Here is a 23,432-nt window from a genome sequence, read left to right as displayed (position 1 = left end):
CGAAAAAAAAAAAAAAAAAAAAAAAAAAAATTCATGTCAGAGTAAGAGCTTAGGTATGATCCAGCTATTCCATAATATCTTCACTTCAATTATCTGCTTCCACAGTTTTTTTAGTCTGGGGGCATAATTTTAGTGTCTTACAGGGTTGCTCTCTAAGACTTCTCAAGTTAACTCTTCTCTTTCTCAGAAAACAGAAGTATAGTTAAGTATTTCTTCATGGCCCCCCCAAGTACCTGGCATGGTGCCAAGTGCTAAGCAGAGACTGATATTTGATAGGTCCACTAGAAAACTGTTTTTGTCAAACTACAGGTCATGAAATCAATGGGCTACAAGCAGCATAGTTCAACGCAACAGAATTATCACAGAATGCATAACAGGTAAGAAGGCTTAGTATCGCTTCGTGAAACTTCTGTTGTGTTTGCATGTGTGTGTCCACTGGATCCCAGTCTAAGACGTCTCACAGTTGGTCACAGTAAAAAAACAACTTGAAAGCCACTATACAAAATGACATCCTATTAAGATGTCCAACACTGGCAGTTTTCCCTCATCTTTCTGAAGATGCTGACACAACAACTCTTGGTGAAGACTGAAGCCTTTCTAATTTACCAAAATTAGCCTTGGTAGTCGAAGTCTCTATTTTTCTAAGTTGATTTGCCTCGCCTGTAGTGCCATCTAGTGTATGAGGAAGGGAAGTACTTCATGAAATTTAGGTAGTTCCAAATTACTACTTACATAATAAAAAAGATGACAATCATCACAAAATTTAGTCCAAATCAAGTTTTCAAAATAAAACTGCATATTAAACAAGCAGTAATAAGATTGATGGGATATGTTTCTAAATGTCCACATTCTCAAACTCATGCTTGGGGGTTAGACTCAGAACCGAGGTCTCTGGTTCCGGCCTGTGCCCTTCCCTGCATCAACTCCTCCCCTGCATTAACCCCTCCCATCAGTGTCCACTCCGGCCCCTGCACATTCACATCTGACCAGAGAGAAGCTGCTGTTCTAATCTGCCAAAAATTGTACCAAATTTGCCCAAATTAAACAACCGTGGTTGCCAGTCTTAGCTGAGCTCACATAGCAACAAATGGTGTCTCTTACAATTCCTCAAACATAATCTCACAATTGTAGTGACCATTTCAAAGCAACTACTGGCTAGACCTCAGTTAGTTAGTCACCCTGCGGCACCAGGAGGAGTGCGTCTTGTAGGAGATCATGCCTTTAATTCCTGAAAAGCACAGTCCTGCTGTACGGGAAGCGCATCCATCTCATTTGTACGCAAAGGTCTTTGAGAACAAAAGGATTTGAATTAAAGAGCCATGAAAGCCATGACTATCTCCAGAGGGACTGCACTCGACACTGACCAGGTCCATTTCCACCTGGTGTTTTGCAAACTGTGGGGTGCTCTGCCAGCCTCAGGTCAGTGTTTGGTGGGTACTTAACAGCTGTTAGTTGCTTTGTTCATATAGTTCAGAGACCCTCCATCCTTCACTCTGAAAGCACATGCTTCTTCCTAATCTAAACACACACTAATGCAAATGGTCCCTTATGACTAAGATGCTGAGAAAAAACAGCCGGGAGTGTTTTGCTTGTGCTCCTCAGTATGACACACACTGCACTGGCTTTGGCTGACAGCCCTGAATTTCCTAAAGGTGGTCACCTGGGTAGAGCCCAGATCAGATTTATACAACTACCACCATGATAATTTAAAAACATATTCATTACCCCAAAAAGAAACTCTGCACCCCTTAACCGTCACCCCCTGTCCTTAAAAGCCATAGAATTGCACACTTTAAATGGGTGAGTTAGACTTCCCTGGTGATCCAGTGGTTAAGAAGCTGCCTTCCAATTCAGGGGACGCGGGTTCCATCCGTGGTCAGGGAAATAAGATCCCACATGCCGCAGGGCAACTGAGCCCCTAGTGTGCCTCAGCTAGAGAGCCCGCACACCACAACTACAGAGAAGCCCGCATGCCACAACGAAGATCCTGCATGCCACAACGAAGACCCGGCACAGCCAAGAAAAAAAATCTAAAAAAAGAATCATCTTAGAAAAATAAAAAATAAATGGGTGAGTTGCATGGTATATGAATTATATCTCAATAAAACTGTTTTAAAATGCATAAAACAGGGAGAGTTAGGGAGAAAAAGGCTAAAACGAATGTAAATAATTTGAGCAATGTTTTGAGTAATATAAAATAAATGATATGACTGGAAATAGAAATGATTTCATGCAATATTTTGAAGTTATTCAAAATGGAAATGGGAGGGCTGCTTATCACCCACACTGCTGTGAGGGCCTCCTCACCACCCTGATGGTAGAGCCTGGTCATGTCTTGGGATGCGGCAATGATGCTTCTTTACTTGCTCTGATGACTTGGCTGTAACAAGCTTGCTGAGTCAATGTGGCTACAGGGTAGACTCCCCAGACAGAAAAGAAAACACAAAATCATCTAGGCAGATATTTCCTTTATGTTTTCTTTCTGCTGTTATCACAACTTGCAGTACACAGAAAATTTGAAGAAACCACCTTAAGTAGTGTTAATATTTCCTCAGTTCATTTGGAAAAAAATAAACTTCTTTCAAAAAGAATCTCAAATTTTTTTAACACAGAAATTTAAAAATTTTTATCCAGATAATATTCAGAGTTGGCAAGGTGTGAAAGAATATGTACTCAGATACAGTTGGTGGAAATATAAACTAGTACAACACTTTTATACAGCAAAAGGAAACATGCACATGCCCACTGACCCCGCAATTCCATACCTCACCATTTATGCTAGATCAATTATACTATATTATAGAAATACTTCACATGTGCAAAATAATAAATGCTCAAGGACGTCTAATACAGCATTATGTGTATTCCCCTCCAAAATTAGAAATACTCTAAAATGTCCATTAGTGGTTAACTAAATCATGATACAGGCTTACTATGTATCACGAAGTAGATCTATATACACTGACGTGGAAAGATTTTGAAGACATTGTATTTTCTCTCCACCCACTTACTGTCCACTCCCAAATAGAAAGAAAGTGTGAATTAAAGGTAATGTTTAACTCTTTGATGTAAATCACAGCAGGATCCTTTTTGACCCACTTCCTAGAGTAATGGAAATAAAATAAAAAATAAACAAATAGGACCTAATGAAACTTAAAAGCTTTTGCACAGCAAAGGAAACCATAAACAAGACGAAAAGACAACCCTCAGAATGGGAGATAATATTTGCAAATGAAGCAACTGACAAAGGATTAATCTCCAAAATATACAAGCAGCTCCTGCAGCTCAATATCAAAGAAACAAACAACCCAATCCAAAAGTGGGCAGAAGACCTAAATAGACATTTCTCCAAAGAAGACATACAGATTGGCAACAAACACATGAAAAGATGCTCAACATCACTAATCATTAGAGAAATGCAAATCAAAACCACAATGAGGTATCACCTCACATGTGTCAGAATGGCCATCATCAAAAAATCTACAAACAATAAATGCTGGAGAGGGTGTGGAGAAAAGGGAACCCTCCTGCTTTGTTGGTGGGAATGTAAATTGATACAGCCACTACGGAGAACAGTATGGAGGTTCCTTAAAAAACTAAAACTATGACCCAGCAATCCCACTGCTGAGCATATACCCTGAGAAAACCATAATTCAAAAGAGTCATGTACCACGATGTTCATTGCAACACTATTTACAATTGCCAGGACATGGAAGCAACCTAAATGTCCATCGACAGATGAATGGATAAAGAAGATGTGGCACATATATATATACAGTGGAATATTACGCAGCCATAAAAAGGAACAAAATTGAGTTATTTGTAATGAGGTGGATGGACCTAAAGTCTGTCATATAAAGTGAAGTCAGAAACAGAAAAACAAATACTGTATGCTAATGCACATACATGGAATCTAAAAAAAAGGTACTGATGAACCTATTGGCAGGGCAGGAATAAAGACACAGACGTAGAGAACGGACTTGAGGACACAGGGGTGAAGGGGAAGCTGGGACGAAGTGAGAGAGTGGCATGGACTATATAGACTACCAAATGTAAAATGGATGGCTAGTGGGAAGCTGCTGCATAGCACAGGGAGATCAGCTCGTGCTTTGTGACCACCTAGAGGGGTGGGATAGGGAGGGTGGGAGGGAGGCTCAAGAGGGAAGGGATATGGGGATATATGTATACATATAGCTGATTCACTTTGGTGTACAACAGAAACTAACACCACATTGTAAAGCAATTATATTCCAATAAACCTATAAAAAAAAAGTAATGTTTAAATTTGACAAAGAAAAACTTCGATTAGTACAAAAAGTTTAAAAAGAAACATTTCTCTCTTCACCCTATCCACCATTGTTAATTTCTCATGTAATCATTCTGAAAGGGGTTTATGAATATATCAACATATATATGCACAAATTCTTTTAAATTTGCAAAAAATTTTATCATTTTATATATACTGTTGGGCATCTTGCTTTTTCCCCCACTTAATAATATGTCTTGAACATCTTTCTATGTGAGCAGATGCAAATCTACCTAATTCTAAGACATATGTAAGGTGAAAAATCACAGAAATACATACCCACACTCTTTCACTCATAGAAAAAGAAAGGAATAAACATCTAGATGTGTAGTTACCTCTGGGTAGAGGAAAGGGATGGGGGCACAGTGGCTCAATTTTTTATCCATAGACTTCTGAATTGTTTAACTTCAATACTTTGGCAAGTAAAGAGCAAAGAAACACGTTGGCTTGGGTTCAACTGTTCACAGATCAAAACATTTCCAGGCTAAGGAATTCCATCATCACCTTGGCAGATGAGCCATTCTGACATCTGGGTTCCCTCCCCTCTCCTCCATCAGTAGATATGGGGGTGGGGTGAGAAATGTCCTGACACTGATGCTGGCCTTGGGTGTTCCATTCACTAGGAGGGAAAGATCCAGACAAAGTCACCCAAAGGCAGCTCCTCCTCCACACTACACTTCCTACTCCCATGTCCCCCTGAATTTACCTCCCTCCCTCCATGTGCATATACACTGAGGGAGAGAAACATAGGAGTCTTATTGTCCACTATCCCTAGGGAGAACTTTGGCTTTCACAGCTGCCCTCACCAAACTTGAGCTGGAGGATTTGTCAGAATAATCTCCCTCAAATTCCTTTTGGAATCCCTGGAGAGTCGCTCAAACAGTGAACACCACTGACCTAGTGAACTCATGGTACATCAGGATGAATAGGAAGGCAAAGCTCTAATTCTTGGGATGGACTTCCGGATCCTGAGCTGATCTGAGCAATGTTGATTATATTCTTGAAAAACTATAAACAATCTATCAGAGGGACTTGTGCCAAGTTTTTATTATATTCCTGGAAAACGATAGCTGTCCCAACTCCAATCAAGAGTATTTCTAGGGCTTTATGGCTGGAATCACAAAGTTTGGCAAACAGTCCTGATCTCTACAGCAGATGATGGGGACTGAAGGATACTCTGGTTCAGTGACTTAGAATTGTTTGATAATGAGGTTGCTTCAAAAATGGCTTTCTTACCATGCAGACTGTGAAACAGCTTATAGTTGGGGTGCCCAGGCCTTAAAATAATAATGCTACTTCTGCTTTAAGTTTGATGGTAATTCAGAATTTAAGGAGAGATAAGAAAACTCTATTCAAATACCTAGTGTTAAGTATTTAAGGCGTGAGGTTACTTGAAACACAGAATATGGTCTTATAAATTTGTTAATTAAAAGTATAAAGTTTGCCAGATCTATAACACCTTTCTACTCATGCCATTCAAATTATCATAGAAAATTGTCTTCTGAATTAAAAGACTAAGAATAGGCCACCACCAATGGTCAATTTAAACTGTAAAAGATGGTGTGCCCCTGAAATGGACACAATTAGAGGCTCAATTAGTTTCTGTCTACCAAAGAAAGGAGGCCCAGAAGTGAGCATCTAACTGGGGTGTCTCATTTGTCTCTGCTTCAATAATCTGGCTGTTTTCTACTTCCTTCATTTCCTTTGTGGGCTACTGTGCAACAAAAGTGCCTACATTATCCGATTCAAAATTGAATCCTATGATACTGTAGCCTGAGGAAAAGAAACATTGAATATCATTCCTAGCTTTAGACCCAGAAGATATTTAGGAAATGTTACTGTATATACACCACAAACAGCATTAGTGCTTTTAATTTCTTTTTTATGGGTGCAATGGAGATTAATTTGCATGAGCTCGTTTCAATTTCTGTAATAAGATCTAAATTTTGCATTAAGCTTTCCATCTCAAAAACAAAGTTAAAAAGGACACATTTCTTCTTTCATATGTTTTCATTATAGTTCTATTTTACAGTCCTTGCATCTAATATTCACTCAAAAGCTTGAATATATATACCCATAGGTTCTAATTTGTTTCCTGATTATCTCCTGTTTCTACCAAGAAACTTCCCAAGTTCCAAATGCTGCACAACTTGACAAAGCACTAGAACTACCAGAAGGGGTATCTACAGATCCAGGGAAGGTATTTATTGTATTTAATACAAAATCAGAACAGGTCAGCTACACTCAGGAACAGTGTTCCATGAAGGGAGGCATTTGTTGTAAATCCTGAGATTGAACTGGTTATAGAATTGGGGATTTCAGGGAAGTATAAAGCCTACTGAAACACAGGGGACTTGCTGTGCCATGCCATTGTTATTAAACACGGAACTAGATTATGGACAGGCTACTTTCTAGTTGCAACACAGCTGCATGATGGGGAGATCAGACTGCAATCACAGTAAGGTGACACCACAGTCTCACCAGGGATAGAACAGCAGGTGAAACCTTGAGGAAACAATCAGACAACTGTAGAAAGGGAGATGTTCTCCAAAACAATTGGCATGGTTTCTTGAACAGGTTAGTGTCATTAAAAATAAAATAGGAGGGCTTCCCTGGTGGCGCAGTGGTTGGGAGTCCGCCTGCCGATGCAGGAGACACGGGTTCATGCCCCAGTCCGGGAAGATCCCACATGCCGCGGAGCGGCTAGGCCCGTGAGCCATGGCCACTGAGCCTGCGCGTCCGGAGCCTGCACGTCCGGAGCCTGTGCTCCGCAATGGGAGAGGCCACAACAGTGAGAGGCCCGCGTACAGCAAAAAATAAATAAATACATAAAGAATAAAATAAAATAGGAGAGAACGGCCAAGATGGTGGAGTAGGAAGACCCTGAGCTCACCTCCTCCCATGGGCACACCAAAATTACAACTATTTACAGAGCAACTAGTGATGAGAAAGACCAGAAGACTAGCAGGAAAGTTCTTCTACAACTAAAGACATAAAGAAGGAACCACAATGAGACAGGTAGGAAGGGCAGAGATGCTGTATAGTCAAGACCCATACCCGTGGGTGGGCAGCCCACAAATGGGAAGATAATTACAATTGCAGTGGTTCCCCACAAGGAGTGAGGGGTTCAAGCCCCACATCAGGCTCCTGAGCCTGGGGGTCCTGCACCTAGAATGTTTGGCTTTGAAGGCCAGTGGGGCTTACTTTCAGGAGAGCCAGAGGGCTGTGGGAAATAAAGACTTCATCTTTAAAATGCACACAAAATCTCACATGTGCTGGGACCTAGGGCCGAAGCAATAATTTGAAAGGAGCCTGAGTCAGATGCACCTGGTGATCTTGGAGAGCCTCCTAGAGAGGTGGGAGGAAACTGGAGCTCACCCTGGGGACACAGACACTGGTGGCAGCCATTTTTGGAAGCTTGTTCTACCACAAGGACACTGTTGCTGGCCAATGCCATTCTGGAATCCTCCCTCTAGCTTATTAGTGCTGGGACTGGCCCCACCTACCAGCCTGGAAGCACCAGTACTGGGACATCTCAGGCCAAGTAGCTAGATAGGTGGGGATAAAACCTCACCCACCAGTAGGCTAGCTGCCTTAATACCCCCGAGCCCACAGCTGCCCCGGGACTCAGTCCTGTTCCCCAGAACCCTCACACCAGTGAACCTGCACTAGCCCCGGGACCTCATGGGCCTCAGCCTCACCCACGGCAGGCTGCCACTAGTCCTGGGAACCCCTTGGCCCTGGGTCCATCCACCAGCAGGCCAACACTAGCCCCAGGATCCCCCCAACCCCAGGTTCCAGCCCCACTCACCAGCAGGCCAACACCAGCTTTAGGACACCCCAGACCCCACAGACAGCTGTGTCAGGAACAGGTCCCACACCAGCAGGCCATCTAGTGGATCCGGGACACCTAGCCCCACAACCACCATCCTAGAACCTGGCTCCACCCATCAGCGGACCAGCACTAGCCCCAGAACACACCAGGGCCTTGTACCCAGCTGCCCTGTGACCCCGCCTCACGCACCAGTGACTAGCAGCTTCAGCGCAAGACAGGGCCTGACAACAAACCAGTTTTTTAAATACATATATATATTGCTATATATAAACCAGCCAGGCATACCATACCACCCACAGTAGTCAGCCTGTCACAACAGAAGGACCCACACAGCCCACATAGGGGGCACCCCTAGAGCATATAGCTCTTGTGACCAGAGGGAAGTGTATTGCTGGGAAACACAGGACATCTACAAAAGTCCACTTCTCCAAGGTCAGGAAACATAATCAACCTACCAAATATACAGAAATAAAAACAGCAAATTAGGTAAAATCAGGTGACAGAAGAATATGTTTCAAATGAAGGAACATGATAAAACCCCAGAAGATGAACTAAGTGAAGTGGAGATAATCAATCGACCCAATAAAGAGTTCAAGGTAGTAACTGTAAAGATGCTCAAAGAACTCAGGAGAAGATTGGGTGAGCAGAGTGAGAAGTTGGAAGTTATTAATAAGGAGTTAGAAAACATAAAGAAGAACCAAAGATAAAGAATACAGTAACTGAAATTTTAAAATACACTAGAAGTAATCAGCAGTAGATTAGATGATACAGAGGAATGGATCAGTGAGCTGGAAAACAGAGTAGTAGAAATCACACAAGCTGCACAGAAAAAAGGAAAAAAATTTTAATGAGGATAGCTTAAGAGACCTCTAGGACAACATCAAGGTACTAACATTCACATTATAGGGTCCCAGAAGGAGAAGAGGAGAGAAAGTGGTAGAAAACTTATCTGAAGAAATAATAGTAGAAAACTTCCCTAACCTGTGAAAAGAAATGGACATCCAGGTCCAAGAATCACAGAGATTCCCAAACAGGATCAACCCAAAGAGGACCACACCAACACATATTGTAATAAAAATAGCAAAAATTAAAGATAAAGTGAGAGATAAAAATAGCAAGAGAAAAGCAACAAGTTAAGTACAAGGAAACTCCCATAGGCTATCAGCTGACTTTTCAACAAAAACTCTGCAGGCCAGAAGGGAGTGGCAATGTATTTAAAGAGATGAAACAGAAAAACCTACAACCAAGAATGCTTTATCTGGCAATGCTTTCATTCAGATTTGACAGAGTGATCAAAAGGTTTACAGACAAGCAAAAGCTAAAGGAGTTCAGCACTACCAAACCAGCTTTACAAGAAATGTTAAAAAGATTTCTTTACGTGAAAAAGAAGAGACCACTATTGGAAATAGGAAAATTATGAAAGGAAAAATCTTATTGGTACAGGCAAATATACTATAAAGGTAGTAAATCAACCACATGTAAAACTAGTAGGAAGGTTAAAAGACAAGCATACTAGACTCATCTATATCCATATTAAGTATTTAAGGGATATAAAAAACAAAAAGATGGGAAATATGATGTCAAAAACAATAAACATGGGGGAGTAAAAATGTAGGATTGTTAAAATGTATTTGAACTTAAAAGATCAGCATCTTAAAATATATATTGGTATATATAAACCTCACGATAACCACAATCCAAAAATCCATAATAGATACACACACACAAAAAGAGAAAGGAATCCAACCATAACACTAAAGATAGTCATCAAATCACAAGGGAAGAGAGCAAAAGAAGACAGAAAGAAAAAGAACTACAATAACAACCCCAAAACAATTAATAAAATGGCAGTAAGTACATATCTATCAATAGTTACTCTAAATGTAAATGGACTAAATGTTCCACTCAAAAGACATAGAGTGGCTGAATGCACACAATAACAAGACCCGTATATATGCTGCCTACAAGAGACTCACTTTAGATCTAAAGACACACATGGACTGAAAGTGAAAGGATGGAAAAGGGTATTACATGCAGACTAAAATGAAAAGAAAGCCAGGGTAGCAATACTTATATCAGGTAAAATACTTTAAAACAAAGACTACAACAAGAAACAAAGAAGGACATTACCTGATGATCAAGGGATCAATCCAAGAAGACAACTGTAAATATATATGCACCCCATATAAGAGCACCTAAATACATAAAGCAAATATTAACAGACAGAAAGGGGAAAACAGTATTACAGTATGACAGTATGACAGTATTACAATAATAGTAAGGTAATTTAACAACCCCCACTTACATCAATGGACAGATCATCCAGACAGAAAATTAATAAGGAAACACTGGCCTTAAAAGACACATTAGGCCAAATGGATCATATCCATATACATGAAACAGTCCATCCAAAAGCAGCAGAATACACATTCTTTTCAAGTCCACATGGAACATTCTACAGGATAGATCACATGCTAGGCCACAAAACAAGTCTCAGTAAATTTAAGAAAACTGAAATCATAACAAGCATCTTTTCCAATAACAACACTAAGAGACTAGAAATCAAATACAAGAAAAAAATGCAAAAACACAAACATGTGGAGGCTAAACAATATGCTACTACACAACCAATGGATCATTGAAGAAATCAAAGACAAAATTTTTAAAACCTGGAGAAAATTAAAACAAAAAAACACTATCCAAAATCTATGGGACAAAGCAAAAGCAATTCTAACAGGGAAGTTTATAGCAATACAAGTTTACCTCAGGAGACAAGAAAAATCTCAAACAACCTAACCTTACACCTAAAGGAACTAGAGAAAGAAAAAACCCACAAAATTAATAAAAGGAAAGAAATCATAAAGATCAGAGCAGAAATGAAATAAAGACTAAAAAAAAGAAATAGAAAAGATGAATGAAACTAAGAGCTGGTTGTTTGAAAAGATAAACAAACTTGATAAACCTTTAGCCAGACTCATCAAGAAAAAAATAGAGGGCTTCCCTGGTGGCTCAGTGGTTGAGAGTCTGCCTGCCAATGCAGGGGACATGGGTTCGTGCCCCAGTCCGGGAAGATCCCACATGCCGCGGAGCAGCTAGGCCCGTGAGCCATGGCCTCTGGGCCTGAGTGTCCGGAGCCTGTGCTCTGCAATGGGAGAGGCCACAACAGTGAGAGGCCCGCGTACCGCAAAAAAAAAAAAGAAAAGAAAAAAGAAAAAAATAGAGAGGGCCCAAATCAACAGAGTCAGAAATGAAATAGGAGAAGTTGTAACCAAGGCCACAGAAGTACAAAGGATCATAAGAGGTAACTACAATTATATGCCAATAAAATGAACAACCTAGAAGAAATGGACAAATTCCTAGAAATGTACAATCTCTCAAGACTGAATCAGGAAGAAATAGAAAATATGAACAAACCAATTGCCAGTAATGAAATTGAAACAGTTATAATAATAATAATAAAAAACTCCCGACAAACAAAAGTCCAGGACCAGATGGCCTCACAGGTGATTTCTACCAAGCATTTAGAGAAGAGCTAAAACGTATCCTCCTCAAACTATTCCAAAAAACTGCAGAGGAAGGAACACTTCCAAACACATTCTTCCAAACATGAAGCCAGCATCACCCTGATGCCAAAAGCAGACAAAGACATCACAAAAAACCCAGAAAATTACAGGCCAATATCACTGATGAACATAGATGTAAAAATCCTCAACAAAATATTAGGCAAAACAATCTTCAGAAAATAAGAACAAAGCTGGAGGTATCACACTCCCTGATTTCAAACTTTACTACAAAGCTACAGTCATCAAAACAGTATAGTACTAGCACAAAAACAGACACATGGATCAATGGAACAGAATAGACAGCCCAGAAATGAACCAAAACTTATATGGGCAGTTAATCTACAACAACGGAGGCTAGAATATACAATGGGGAAAAGACAGCCTCTTTAATAAATGGTGTTGGGAAAACTGGACAGTTACACGCAAAAGTATCAAACCAGAATACTCTCTCACACTATGCACAAAAATAAACTTGATGCATTAAAGACTTAAATGTGAGACCTGAGACCATAAAACTTCTAGAAGAAAACATAGGCAGTATGCTCTTTGACATTGATCTTTGTAATACTTTTTGAATATGTCTCCTCAGGCAAGGGAAACAAAAGCAAAAATTAACAAATGGGACTACATCAAAGTAAAAGGCTTTGCACAGCGAAGGAAACCATCAACAAAATGAAAAGCCACATTCTGAATGGGAGAATATAATTGCAAAAAATATATCCAATACGGGGTTAATATCCAAAATATACAAAGATCTCATACAACTCAACATCAAAAAACAGACAACCGGATTAAAAAACAGGCAGAGGATCTGAATAGATATTTTTCCAAAGAAGACATACAGATAGCCAACAGGCAGATGAAAAGATTTTCAGCATCACTAATCATCAGGGTAATGCAAATCAAAACCACAATGAGATACCACCTCATACCTGTCACAATGGCTATTAACAAAAAGACAACAAATAACAAGTGTTGGTGAGGATGTGCAGAAAAGGGAATCCTCTTGCACTGTTGATGGGAATGTAAATTGGTGCAGCCACTATGAAAAACAGTATGGAGATTCCTCAAAAAATTAAAAATAGAACTACCATAGGATCCAGCAATTCCACTCCTGGGTACTTATCCAAAGAAAATGAAAACACTAATTAGAAAAGATCTATGTACCCCTATGTTCATTGCAGCATTATTTACAATAGCCAAGATATGGAAGCAACCTAATTGCCCAACAATAGGTGAATGGATAAAGAAGATGTGGCATATATATACAATTAAATATTACTCAGCCATAAAAAAAGAATGAAATATTGCCATTTACAATGACATGGATGGACCTAGAGGGTATTATGCTAAGTGAAATAAATCCAACTGAGAAGGACAAATACTATATGGTTTCACATATATGTGGAATCTAAAAAACAAAACAAATGAACAAACATAACAAAACAGAAAAAGAGTTATAGATACAGAGAACAAACAGGTGATTGCCAGAGGGGAGCGGGAAGGAGGAAAGAAATAGGTGAGGGAGATTAAGAGGAACAAACTTCTGGCTGCAAAATAAATGAGTCACGGGTAGGAAATGCACAGTGTGGGGAATATAGTCAATAACTATATAATATCTTTGTATGATGACAGCTCAAAACTGACTTACTGTGTTGATCATTTTGAAATTATATAAATCGAATGTATATCAAGTCATTATGTCATATAACAGGAACTAACATAGTATGGTAAGTGAATTAAACTTCAAAACAAACAAACAAACTCATAGAAAAAGAGATCAGATTTGTGGTTACCAGAGGCAGTAGGTGGAGGGAGGAGGAATTGGATGAAGGTGGTCAAAAGGTACAAGCTTCAGTTATAAGATAAATAAGTACTAGGGATATAATGTACAACATGATAAATATAATTAATACTGCTGTATTTACATATGAAAGTAGTTAAGACAGCAAATCCCAAGAGTTCTTATCACAAGGAAAATTTTTTTTCTATTTCCTTAATTTTGTATCTATATGAGATGCTAGATGTTCACTAAACTTGTGATAATCATTTCATGATGTATCAAGTCAAATCATTGTGCTGTATACCTTAAATTTATACAGTGCTGTATGTCAATTATATCTCAATAAAACTAGAAGATAAAATAAATAAAATAAATAGAAATAGAGAAGGTAGGGGATGGGAGAAGCTGTGCAGATTCAAAGAGACATAGGGGATACAACCAGATACAATGCATGATCCTGTTTTGCACTCTGGTTAGAGAACTAGTTGGTTAAAGAACAATATTTACAATACAATTTCATTTTGATAAAATATACGGGTGTGTGCATGTATATGTATATACACACATAGCAAAGGATCTGGAAAGATATATGGATATACACCAAGGTTCACTGTTGGGTAATAATACCTTAGTGTATCTGGGTTGTGGGAATGTGGTGGTTTTACTTATTTATTCTGTTTGTTACCTATTATTTCTTTAAGCTTGACTTATTATTACATAAGTAATCATTAGAACTGTCAATTTATACTACTGAGAATATTTAAAACAAAATAAAAATAACTGTCAGGAATTCTTAGATCTAATAAATTCTAAGACTTTCAGTTTACTCACCCGTACAATGGGGATAATATAACTCTTCTTTGGTTGTGTAGAGGCTGGAATTAGTCTATGGCAAGCGCACAGCGCTAGGGTTGTCGTCACTGTTGATTGATTCCTGCTGCTCTCGGGACCCAAGTGGGACGGGGCGGCCCAGGGACTCCCGACTGGTGGTGATGTAATTTGGGCACAGCTCTCAGGCCCCTCAGGAAGGGGGCGCTGGGGCTTCCTTGCGTCCCGGACGCGCGCTGGTGGCCGTTCCCGTGGGGGCTCCGCGACCCGAGCGCCAGAGGCGGGGCCGCGCCGTGTGCACCCGGGGGAGCTCGGGGCAGGGCAGGGCCGGGCGGCGGCGTCCGGGCACCAGGTTGCGGAGGAGGCCGTGAAGAGACCAGAAGCGCCACTGGCCTCGCCCGTTCCGGCGGCCGTTCTCACGGAGAGCGGGGTCGGCCCGACGGCCAGTCGAGGTCACAAACGCCAGAGCGTCGGAAGCCTGGCCGGGACCTGGCGGCGCTGTGGAGGAGGCTGGTTCCAGTGGACGAAAACCCCGAGCCTGCCGAGAGGGACCTGGGGAAGAGCGATTCCCAACAGCCCCCAGAGGACGCTCCTTCGGCGAAGGAGGCGATGGAGGGGCACGGCCACGCACACCGCGCAGCCCACAGAGACGGATCGCACGGCCGCGAGCACAGACCAGAGCTGCACAGACACCCCTCAGAGCTCGTGAGGCCCTGCCACGGGTCCCACGGCCGGGAGAGGGGCGAGGACAGAAGGCGGTGCCGCGGGGGTTCTCCAGTTTATTCTTCGGGGCGGGGATCATCTGGTTACAGCTGGTCTCCTCCTCAGTCTAGCCGTCCTTGTCTGATGCACGGGGACTGTCACAGACGCCTGGCGGAGGCCCGTGTTGCACAGCAGAGGCCTGGAGAAGGCCCCTCAGATGCCCCTCGGGCCAGACTGGACCGCCGCCTGGGTGCACCCCAGGGGAGAGGGGCTGGGAGTCTAAGCAAGGGACACCAGCCTTCCCACAGGGACAAACTCCTGTTCTGTACCAAGGGACACGAGAAGTCCTCTACTTTGACCAGACTAAAATCAGGCCTGGCCTTCTCCAGAGGAAAGGCCGCGGTCTCTCCCCCGGAACAGCGCAAACGAGAATCCGCCCTCTAGTGGTGTCGAGAAAGAGAAGGAAAGAGAGGGTGGCGGCATCCAGGTTTTACCTTCCTTCAGACAAGCTTCAGACCTTAAAAAGCGAAAGCACGAAGACTCCGAGAAAACCAAACCGGACAAAAACAAGCAGCGTCTTGACCGCCTGGACATAGCAGAAGGGACAAGAGGCCTGTTACCCAAGGTGAAAGAGAAGGTTTCCAATAACCAAAAGATTCAAGATGGGAAAGTAAGACCTCCTCATTTGGATGGAAAGCCTGAGGGCTCCCTCCCTAAAGGTGAGGAGGTGGATATGGATAATGAATTCAAGCCACCCACCATGTCTTTTGAGTCATACCTCAACCACAACCAGCCTAGGGAGAAAAAGGAAAAGATTATGAAAACTTCAGCCACTGCTCTTGAAGAAAAAGGACCTAAAAAATTTGATTCAAGTGAAAACTTGGACTTGGTTCAGGAACTACCTAAGGTGAATGAAAACAGATCAGAGAAGCTGCAGCCCTCTGGAAACGTCTGGGCCAAGCTGGAAAAAGTCCCCACCAGTGTGGGGATGCACCAGTGTGGCCGGACCTCCCATTACCCAGGGTCCAGGCCAGTGACCGTCCACTTCTTGCCTCTGGATTGATGTCCTCCTTATGACCAAAGCAAAAAGCACTGTCTTCACCGCAGGAAGAGGAAGAAGTTGGATTTACTGGACACAGAATGAATTCTAAGATGCAAGTGTTTTCTGGCTCCAAGTGTGCCTATCTTGCCAAAATGATGACCTTGCGCCAGCAGTGCATCTGGGTACTTAAAACAACATCAATTCAATCTTTAAAGTGGGAGGAGTCCCATATTCAGTTCTTGAACCCATCTTGGAGAGCTGTACACCTGATCAGCTGTATTGCATAGAGAAATACAATCATGCATTAGTCCAAGAAACAGACAAATTATGGAAAATTCACTCTCACCAAAACTTTAGGAAAGAAAGGCCAAAAGAGCACGAGACATGGCGAGAGATGTACATGCGGCTTCAGGATGCCCGAGAGCAGCGGCTTCAAGCACTGACAGTGAATATCCAATCTGCACAAGCCAATAAGCCCAAAGGCCAACAAGCAAAGATGATCCTTCTCAACTCTCTGGCCAGGCCACCTTCTGACGTTCGAAGGAAGCAGGAGAAGTTTGAAATAGGAGAAGCAGCTGCGCCTGAAAAAGTCAAGATCAAACCAGCCCTGTACCCCACAGGAACCATCCATACTCCCTCCAGCAGAAACAGCCTTAACCTCACCCATGAGGAGCCAGCCAGAGCCTGCTCAAGCACCACCAGTATCCACTTGCCGCGGGTCGTCTGCAGCAGGAAACCTGCAAAGAAAATCACCCCCATGATGGCCAAGACAATTAAAGATTTCAAGAACAGGTTCTCCCGATAGTAAATTGAGGCCTTGCCTTGGAGCTGGAATTCCAGAGGAGGAATACAAGGGCAGTGGGTGTTAGGGAATGGGACTTCCAAAGGAGACCAGAATGTTTTGCTTTGTGGAAACTTTTGGACTCTGACTCCTGTAGTTTTCAAGTGCTGTACCTGTGAGCTGCCATAGCCACTGCTTCCTGCCTGGAGAACACTTAAGAATTCTGAAGATGAGACGCCTCAGTCCCACTGATGATTTTAAGATTCATTATACTTTTGTTGTTAACTAGCCTCTTTGTAAACAATATGACATAGTCTTAACAAATATTATCCCCAGATTGTGTTTATATAAATAAAAGTACTTAACATGAGATTTTTTTTTTTACTCTCAGAGTAGATGAGGTCTTCTTGGACACAAACCCAGAAGCAATTAATTAAAAAGACTGATATATTTGACCACATAAAAATTTAGAAATATATAAAACAACAAGGTCGAAAGATAAACAACAGACTGGGAAAGATATTTATAACTCAGTTAACATTCAGAAGGCAAATTTCCTTTATATATAATAAGGGCCCACAAATTAATGAGAAAAAAACCCCAATAATTTACTATAAAATGGGCAAACATAGGAAAAGATGGTTCACACAAAAGAAAACACAAATGACTCTTAAATATATGACAAGATGCTCAATCTTACTAAAATGCATATAAACATAATATGAGGGAGGTGGTGGTGGTGGGATGAATTGGGAGATTGGGATTGACATATATACACTAATATGTATAAAATAGATAACTAACAAGAACCTGCTGTATAAAAAAAATTAAATTCAATTAAATTCAAAGAAAAAAAAACCATAATATGATACAAATTTTCACCTACCAGTTAAGTAGAATTCAAAAGCTTAATAGCCTGCTGTGTTAGAGCAGATGATCATACATTACTAGTAGATGATAAATTAATACAACTTCTATTGAAGTTAATAGGCAAATGTTAAATATATATTCTTTGGTACTACAATATCTCTTTTAGGATGAGAAACTGAATATATAAATGACTAATGACCAGAACCACATAAGCTCAGGAAGCCAAACCACAACCTCTGCAGCAACCATCCCAGAAAACCAAATCACAGACTCTCCAGCAATCAGTCCAGGAAACTAAATCACAACCTCCTTAGCAATCGGCCCAGAGTGGTGAGGATTTGGTCAACAACTCCCAGCCTCCCAATTTTTGCCCTCAGCCTCCAAGTCAGGACCAACCAGAGAAAGCCAAATATGATCTCCAAATCAATCACATAAGATGCCCCGCTTCTAGTTAGGCCCAACTCCGGATTTCCCAAGTCAGCAACCTCCAATCAGAAAATACTAAAGCCTTCCCTTAGTTTTTCACTATAAAGCTATCCCACTCCCCTGCCTGCCAAATGCAAGTGATGGTAGCTGACTCCCTTGCTATAGCAAGCTCTCAATAAATAGCCTCTGTTTGTTCAGCTTGGGTGGTTTTTATTTATTTCCACAAGAATTGTATTCTACAGATGCACATATATCAAACATACACATATACAAACTCTGATATAGCAATTTCACTTATAGGATTTTATTCTCCAGACACACCTGCGTGTGTTTGTGTGTGTGTGTACTCAATTAATACAAAGACATGACCATGGCACTTGAATCGAATTTTTCTCCAGGACGTTTGCCTGCCTCTAAGAGGCTAAGATGCTGAGTAGTGTGTTTGACAACCTCAAAGTGCTACAGGTGCAAAAGTTCTAATCCAAGACCCACCAAGATAGGGGATCCTGGTAAAACCAATGAATACTCAGTCCTTATTCAGTCCAAGGAATAAGGACAAAGGATAAGTTAGGCTGCCTAAGCTCTGTATGGCCCAGAAAATTCTCAGTCCCTGAATTTGGATTGAGATATTCCTAGATTACTGGCTCCTCTCCCCAGGCACAAGACAGAAACAAGCCTAAATTACCTCTACAGGAAGATATCATCATCCTTCATCTCAAATTATTTCTAAAAACAAACCATCAACTACACTGCCATATACAGTCTAAGAAAAGAACAACATAAATGAAAAACATTAGGAATAACAGACAACTGAAACAGATTCACATGGGCCTCAAGATACTGGAACTCTCAGACACAGACTTGAGAAAAACTATTTCAACCAATATCATTTACAATAGTATATAAAAATCAGATAGGAACAAATGTAACAAAAGATGTTTCAGATTTCTTTTGTGGGCTCAATTGTGTCCTCTCCTCCCCAAATTTATACGTTCAAGCCCTAACCCTGAATAATTAAGAATGTGACTGTATTTGGAGATAGAGCCGTTAGGGGGTGATTAAGTTAAAATGAGGTCATTAGGGTGGTCCCTAATCCAATGTGACTGGTGTCCTTAGAAAAAGAGGAAATTTGGACACACAAAGCGACACCAGGGATGTTCTCCAATGTAGGAAAGATCATATTGAGGTCACAGCAAGAAGGTGGCCATTTGCAAGCCAAGGAGAAAGGCCTCAGGATAAACCAAACCTGCCAACATCTTGATCTTGAACTTCTAGCCTTCAGAACTGTGAGAAAATAAATTTTTGTTGTTTAAGCCACCCAGTCTGTGACGTTTTGTTATGGCAGCCCTAGCAAACTAATACAGCCTCTATGCTGAAAATGACAAAATAGGGATAAGAGGTACTAAAGAAGATACAATGTTTATGAATTGGGAAAATGAATTTTGTTAAGATGTTAATTCTCCTGAAAATTGATCTATAGATTGAATGAAATCTCATGAAAAGCTCAGCAGACTTTTTTGTATAAATTGAAAATCTGATTCTAAAATTTATGTGGAAATTTAGAATAACCAAGACAGCATTGAAAAAGAGTTAAGTCAGAGGATTTACACTACCAGTTTTCAAGGCTTAATGCTAGGCCACAATAATTAAGATAGTTTGATATTGGCACGGAGATAGATAAACCTATCAATGGAACAGAACAGAGAGTTCAGAAATAGACCCACAAATATATGATAATATGATTTTTTACAAAGTTGCCACTGTAATTCAAAAAAAATTTTAAAGGTCCTAGAGCAACTGGATAACCAAATAAGAAAAAAACAAAGCTTAACCCCTATCTCACATAAAACACAGAAATTAATTGAAGATAACAATCCTAAATTTTTATGTACATAGTAACATGGTATCAAAATAAATAAAGCAAAAATTGACAAAATCAAAACGAGAAATAGGCAAAAAAATACAATCACAGTGAGAGATATTTATATGCCGTCCTCAATAATTAACAGAAGAAGAAGAAAAAAATCTGTAAGATATAAAAGATTTGAACAACACAATTAAGAAACTTAACCATTCACTGAGCCATAAAACAATTCTTGACAAATGTTAGAGGACTGAAATCATGTAGATTGTTATGTAGAATATTGTTATGTAGACACAATGCAGTTAATCTAGAAAACAATGTCCAAAGGTATCAACAGACTACCCATATGCAAATAATACACTTCTAAATACTTACGGGTCAGAGAAAAATCATAACAGATGTTAGAAAATATGTGAAATTGAATGAAAAGGAAAAAATTAAAATGCTACATATTAAAACACGTGGAAGCAGGCAAAGTAGTGATTGGAGGGAAGTTTAAATCTTTAAATGCATCTCTTAAAGAGAGAAAAGGTATATCTCTCCATCTATTTGTATCATCTTTAATTTCTTTCATCAGTGTCTTATAATTTTCTGCATACAGGTCTTAGGTAGGTGTATTCCTAGATATTTTATTCTTTTTGTTACGTGGAACAGGATAAAGAAAAAAGAATGAAAAGAAATGAGAAGACAGCCTAAGAGACCTCTGGGACAACATTAAATGCAACAACATTCACATTATAGGGGTTCCAGATAGAGAAGAAAGAGAGACAGGACTGGAGAAAATATTTGAGGTGATTATAGTCAAATACTTCCCTAACATGGGAAAGGAAAGAGCCACCCAAGTCCAGGAAGTGCAGAGAGTCCCTGGCAGGATAAACCCAAGGAGAAACGCGCCGAGACACATACTAATCAAATTGACAGAAACTAAAGACAAAGAAAAATTATTAAAAGCAACAAGGGAAAAATAACATACAAGGGATCTCCCATAAGGTTAAGAGCTGATTTCTCAGCAGAAACTCTACAAGTCAGAAGGGATTGGCACGATATATTTAAAGTGATGAAAGGGAAGAACCTACAACCAAGATGACTACCCGGCAAGGATCTCATTCAGATTTGACAGGGAAATCAAAAGCTTTACAGACAAGCACAAGCTAAGAGAATTCAGCACCACCAAACCAGCTCTACAACAAATGCTAAAGGAACTTCTCTAAGTGGGAAACACAAAAGAAGAAAAGGACCCACAAAAACAAACCCAAAACAATTAAGAAAATGGTAATTGGAACATACATATCGATAATTACCTTAAACGTGATTGGATTAAATGCTCCAACCAAAAGACACAGGCACGCTGAATGGATATAGAAACAAGACCCATATATACGCTGTCTACAAGAGACCCATTTCAGACCTAGGAACACATACAGACTGAAAGTGAGGGGATGGAAAAAGACACTCCATGCAAATGGAAATCAAATAAAGCTGGAGTAGCAATACTCATATCAGATAAAATAGACTTTAAAATAAAGAATGTTTCAAGAGACAAGGAAGGACACTACATAATGATCAAGGGATCAATCCAAGAAGAAGATATAACAATTATAAATATATATGCACCCAACATAGGAGCACCTCAACACATACGGCAAATGCTAACAGCTATAAAAAGGGAAATCGACAGTAACACAATAATAGTGGGGGACTTTAACACCTCACTTAAACCAATGGACAGATCATCCAGACAGAAAATTAATAAGGAAACACAAGCTTTAAATGACACAACAGACCAGATAGATTTAATTGATATTTATAGGACGTTCCATCTGAAAACAGCAGATTACTCTTTCTTCTTAAGTGCACACGGACATTCTCCAGGATAGATCACATCTTGGGTCACAAATCAAGCCTTGGTAAATTTGAGAAAATTGAAATCATATTAAGCATCTTTTCCAACCACAATGCTATGAGATTAGAAATCAATTACAGGGAAAAAAACGTAAAAAAACACAACCGCATGGAGGCTAAACAATAAGTAAATAAATAACCAAGCGATCACTGAAGAAATCAACGAGGAAATCAAAAAATACCTAGAGACAAATGACAACGAAAACATTACGATCCATAACCTATGGAATGCAGCAAAAGCAGTTCTAAGAGGAAAGTCTATAGCAATACAATCATACCTCAAGAAACAAGAAAAATCTCAAATAAACAATCTAATCTTACACCTAAAGGAACTACAAGAACAAATAATAGTGTGACCATTTGACAAGAAAAGAACAAGTAGAAGTCTTTGCTCTAATGGATATCAAGAATGGATACAACTATATTTATTAAGACAGTGTGGTATTAGCACAGGAAATAGACAAAAAGGCCCATGGAACAGACTTGAGGACCCAGAAACAATTCTGCATATTTTTCAAGTCTGTTAAGTTCCATTTTATTCTTCTTATCTCTTCTGTTTTTCTCCTTTTTATAATCATGTTTCCCTTAAATGTTTAAACATATTTATAATAGCTATTTTTAAAGACCCTGTCTGCTAATTCTGTCTTTTGTTGTATTACTGGATCTTCTGTTGACTGATTTTTGTCCTGGTTTGGGCACATTTTCCTGGGTTTTATGACCGCTAGTAGTTATTTCCTTGGATGCCAGTCTTGTGAATACCTAGGTTATATTGCCTTCTTTTAAGTATTTTGAGGGTTTTGAGGGGGCAGATAGGTTAGTTATTTGCAGGTAAGTCTGATTCTATCAAGCTTTGTTAGGAAGGAGGTTATCCAAAGTCAATTTTATTCTAAGCCTAGTTTAGGGTTACTCTTAATGCACTGCCTTCCTGGAATCTCTACTAAATGCTCTGCTGTTCCACAAGAAGTCTCCACTCAGGTTGGCTGGACTTCAAATGTCTCTCAATGTTATGTGAGCACCAGTAGTTGTTCAGCTTATAGTTCCCTGATAATTGGTTTTTCCCCAGCTTCATACATTTCCACTCTGTGTATGCACAGCTTAGTATTCAGCCAAAAACTCAGATGTATGGAGCAATTTGTTTGCCTAGCTCCCTCCTCTCTGTTCCTCTTCCCTCCCAATTCTAACCAGCTAAGTCTTCCCAAACTCAACTCCCTTGTCTCATCTCTGCAAAACTGCTGTGCCCTGCCTAGATACTCCCTTGTGTGCTAGAACCCAGTTACTGCTTCCAGGCAGAAGATCTTGTCTCATGATCACATTGCCCAAAGTCTGAAAACAGATTATTCATATATTTAGTCCAGTTTCCTAGTTACATATAGCAGGAAGGCTAGTCTGGTACCATTTACTCTACCACATTTGAGAGCAGAAAGCTTTATCATTTTCTTAATGTTTACAAGATTGACCTGAGTGGAGAGATATATACTTTTTATCCTTAAAAATAAAACCTAATAAAATTAACATTATTTTTACAAAAGA

At 40.1% G+C, this 23,432-nt stretch overlaps 1 protein-coding gene and 1 pseudogene across 6 annotated transcripts in view; one reads left to right on the top strand and one right to left on the bottom strand.

Moving 5' to 3' along the window:
• The window catches only part of LOC113626877 (elongin-A pseudogene), a 20,339-nt pseudogene extending 2,477 nt beyond the window's left edge, over window positions 1-17,862 (top strand).
• Window positions 1-23,432, bottom strand: part of KATNAL2 (katanin catalytic subunit A1 like 2) — an 88,319-nt gene that overhangs the window by 57,710 nt on the left and 7,177 nt on the right. The gene's annotated exons all lie outside the window — the stretch shown is intronic.

Source organism: Aethalodelphis obliquidens, unplaced genomic scaffold (genome assembly GCF_003676395.1).
Source record: "Aethalodelphis obliquidens isolate GAN/ISIS:26980383/991018 unplaced genomic scaffold, ASM367639v1 scaffold19, whole genome shotgun sequence".
Taxonomy (NCBI): Eukaryota; Metazoa; Chordata; class Mammalia; order Artiodactyla; family Delphinidae; genus Aethalodelphis; species Aethalodelphis obliquidens.
Note: the sequence above shows the minus strand (reverse complement) of the source record. Positions and strands in the feature narration are given on the sequence as shown.